General features: G+C 32.0%; 1 pseudogene; it reads right to left on the minus strand.

Moving 5' to 3' along the window:
* Positions 201-2,697, minus strand: LOC109231247 (annotated as a pseudogene).

Here is a 4,553-nt window from a genome sequence, read left to right on the forward strand (position 1 = left end):
GGTTGTGTTGCTTATGCTTTGGTAAATTTTCAAGCTCGTCAAATTGCTTGATGAAAAATCTCAAAAAAAAAAAAAAACGTGTTTATTGGTTATTGTACTCAATCCAAAGCGTATAACATTGTCTTGCTCTTATTATTTCATATCTTATAAATTATGAAGAAACAGTTAAAAAAGAAGAATAATAGAAAGCAATGGCGGAAGAGATGAAATCTATTGTAAAGAATGAAATATAAGAGATGGTGAAGTTACCACAAGGAAAAAGTGCAAATGGCTTGAAGTGAATGTTCAAGACAAAGTTTGCAACAGATGGGAGCCTAAAGAATCTAATATAAGATCACATGTTACAAAATTGAAGCATCTTGCACAGTAGTGTTATATGCCTATTAGCTTGATCATCCACTAATAAAATGGCGAATTAATGACTGAAGTTGGTGTCAAAATAAACTCAATATGACCCAATACTATGTCATAGGTTTCAAATCCTATGACTAATATTGTACTACAAGTATCTTTTGAGTCGCCTTACATGTATTCCGATACCGCCACTACTCTCACATTAGGTGAAAAATTCAGAAACGTCAATCATCAGGCTAAGATCAATATTATCAACTTGATCATCCACTGATAAATCCAAGTACCCACAAAAGGGCGAATTAATGACTGAAGTTGGTGTTGTACTAAACTCAATATGACTCAATTTTGAGCTCTGCAGAATTTGGTCCAATTCAAATTCCTCCTCTTGGGTAGGCAACAATGACAAGTACAAGGATTCTGAGGCTATTGGAGATGTAAATGGCTCCATTGAATTGGCAAAGAATTGGGAATTTTCACTCTCTGATTTTAGTGGTGTGAAAGGAAAATCTTCTTCTTTGATAATATTCAAATTTTCAACTTTTTGATTTCCCACATTCTGATTCTTGTTATAATTTGCCTTTTGGTTTTCTTGTGAAATGTCTACTGATTGTGAGGCTTTGCAATTGTGTTTTCCTTTATATGTGACATCAAAGAATAGTGGGTCTTCATCTGATTTTTGGACTTGTTTTGTTGCTAAGCAGCCCTGAGTATTCCTGTGAGTGCATCTGTAATAAGCCCTGCAATTTCAAAGTAAAATTCTTCTTAGATATACAAATCCAAAGTCTATTTTCAGTTAAGCAATTTCTTGTACCATCCCGGGTATATAATTAAAACTAATTAATTAGCTGCATTCTTGGTTATGCAGCATGATGAACTTTCTTAAGAAAGACACTTCTTCTTGTTCAATATGCACGTTTTTAACATACCTTATGTGTCTAAATAAAATGACGTGGCAATTTTAAAGGTTGTTAAAATATTCAGGTGGAAATGACACTCGGTAGCTACTTTTAAGTATGCTGTTTAAGTTATATCTACCGTTTATGTATTTAAAGATAAACCAATTCGCTCAAACTTCAGGACACGACGTCCTAAAGTGCAAACCTCAAAGTTCAAACTTCAAGAAATCATGCCCTAAAGTTCGATGATTGTGTCCAGAAATTTGAATCTTACGTCCTGAGTTTTAAATTAGTAGCTCAAAAATTTAGGACACTAAGGGTTGAATTCCAAATTAGCAGCTCAAAAACTCATGATATTAAGTTCTGAAGTTTGAATGAATTGATTAATCTTTAAATACATTATAAATTGTAAATATATTTTAAGCAGCAAGCTTAAAATTGGTGCACTTACGCCCTATATTTAGACATCCGTCCAGCCCAAAGTTGAATTATTGTAAATTTAAGGACATTCTTGTATAGAATATTCTATAAGCTAAATCACCAGCTAAAAAAACTGAAAAAAAGGTTTGTATAAGTGCATATTTTAATTAACAAAGATTTCTTCTGTTCTTCAACAACTTAAAGTTGGTAATAAGGGAAGTGTAACTACCATATCTTAAAACGATAAAATTAGCAATATATTGGGAACACAAATTAAGGGTTAAATGCAAATTATGTTATATCAAAAAGAAAAAAGTAACAGAAGGAAAAGGAATATGTTTTTTCACCTTGGATGATTGGCTCTTAAAATATCTTTCATGCCATATTTTCTCCAACTATAGCCATCATCATAATTAGGACCTTCTATCCCAGATATTCTAACTTGCTTACTCCATTGCTGCAATAACTTTCTGCAAATCCAACAAATTTAGAACAAAATCCAATGCCTTAATTTCAAGAAACCATAGAAAATAGTTATATTGAGGCCTAAATTCACCTTTTCTTAGAGACCATATTTTTGCCTTGATCCCTTGAATAATAATCCAAGTCAGAACCCTCATTCTTTGAACAACAAAAAGGGTCTCTAATTGTATTAACAGCTTTCAAATTCAGAATTGACAATGATTTGTCAAGGGAGGAAAGTATTTTTTCAAGTAGTAAATCACATTCCTCTGGTGAAGCCAAAGGATCAATCTTGCTTTTTAGCCTGTTTGCAAACTCCATCCCCTGAGTAAGCTCAGTGATCAGTGGTCTTTTTCTCCCAAGCTTTAACTTTCTCCATTTGGGAAATCTTCACTGATAAAAATGGAGAAAGATACAATTTTTTATTTATGAAAACACTAAATGGAGTGTCTGAAAACAAGAAAATATGTAAAAGGTTCAAATGGCAAATGGGTATTTGAGATTACTGAGCTTTATAAGGATGACAAATATTGGTTCATTAAATGACAAGAAATAAGAGGACAAATGAAGAAAGTAAAAGAGAAGTGAAGGTTCTATGTAACTACATAAAGGCTATGTTATTATTACAAAAAAACTATTGAAGTATAGGGGATATATAGAGGAAAAGATGTGGAAATTAAGTAGGAGAAGAATTTGAGACATGTGAATAAAAGGGAGTTGGAAATTTTCTTCTACTTTCCTATGGCTGTGGACTAGGGGGAAATTCCAGAAAAATTCAAGAAAGTTTCAAAGTGGGGCCCATAATTTTTAGAACTAGAGTTTTTATTAAGAAGATCAAAATATAAAGAGCTAAACTCACGAAAAAATCAACAGGTGTCAATATGTAGTATATAAATATAAAAAAGAAATTATCTAGCTAAATAGTGTAATTTTTCAAAGAAGCGTTGTGGACATTCCTTGTGGCTCCGCTATTGACTAAGTAGAAGTATATTTGATGGTCTTCACATTTGCTACCTACCAAAACTTTTTTAATAGTTATTTCAACAGTGCTAATCAATGCAAATGCTGGGTCAAATGGTTTTGTGGTCTTTAAAAATTTATTTTTAGTTTTATGATCATATCTCTTTTTATACATATAAAAACTTTACTTTTACACGTAAGAGATCTATACGTCAGACAAATATGAAAATGCATTTATATAGACAGAGAGTTATAAGTAGCTAAAGAGACCTCATGAATGGAGTTACTTAGATTTAATCAGAAATCTAAAATGATACATCTCAATATCTTAAAGCTTAAAATGACGTGCATTGGGGTGGCACTGAGAATGAATCCAAAAATATAAGATTCAAATTCATATGGTTGGGGTTTATGCTATCCAAATTTATTTGCTATGCCAAACTGGTAAAGGAGATTTGAGCTTATCAATTAAAATTATATCCAAACCTCCATAGGAAAACGTTAAAATGTCTTGTTTTTTCATATTAATATTTTTTTCATTATTTTTTCTTGTAATATATTTTTTTTTTAAAACAAAAAGAAAAAAGCTAACAGGACCATAAATAAAATAAACCATTAATGTAATTTGGTTTAGTTCCATTTCTCGATTCAAATATTTAGAAAAAGTTAAGGAAAAAGGTAAAATTTGTTTACTATTCAAAGAGGATCAATTTTGCCATCTGTAATGGGGAAAGGAGTAAAATGGGATTGGGGTGGTAGGTCATGTGAAATGGTGTTCGCTATAATGGGGGATTAATGACCTAAGGGCAATTTTGAGCTAGTATTATAATGTTAGGGACATTGTTAAACTAGTAAATAATTGAGGGTAAAATTAATTAATCCTTTTCAAATATTAGATGCAAATTTGGCCATTCTCCGTAAAGTAAAAGCCTAATAGCAGGGACATATATCTTGAAAACAACGTAGAAAACAGCAATAGTAATAAAAGTGCATTGGAAAATGAGGCCGAGGATGTATTATATATTAATTTATTTATAATAATAGAAATGTGCATTTGAGTCGAGAAAAGAGAAGTGAAAAGATGAGGGGAAGAATGTTCAAGCATGGTTCCGTGTTGCTGCCTTTGACGAAGAGGCAGAGAGAGAGATGACGTTGATTGGTAGTGTCACCAACAAACCCTTGCTTACGTTTGTGTAAAATGCCAAGTGGTATTGTAGATTTCATCAAAAGTAAATTTTTAAATAAACTTATATATGCAGTCACGATCAAGGATTTGGTGGAATGGATCCTATCCATTTCATCCTTAACCAGAGCTACTTCTTGGTAGAATACTTTCCTCTTAATTACTCTCACCATTCCAATTTATGTGAACCTGTTTGACTGGGTACGGAATTTAAGAAAAAATAAAGACTTTTTGAATTTGTGATCCTAAACAAGTCAAAAAGGCCCAGAGTGTTTGTG

The sequence above is a fragment of the Nicotiana attenuata genome, chromosome 8 (genome assembly GCF_001879085.1).
Source record: "Nicotiana attenuata strain UT chromosome 8, NIATTr2, whole genome shotgun sequence".
NCBI classification, from domain to species: domain Eukaryota; kingdom Viridiplantae; phylum Streptophyta; class Magnoliopsida; order Solanales; family Solanaceae; genus Nicotiana; species Nicotiana attenuata.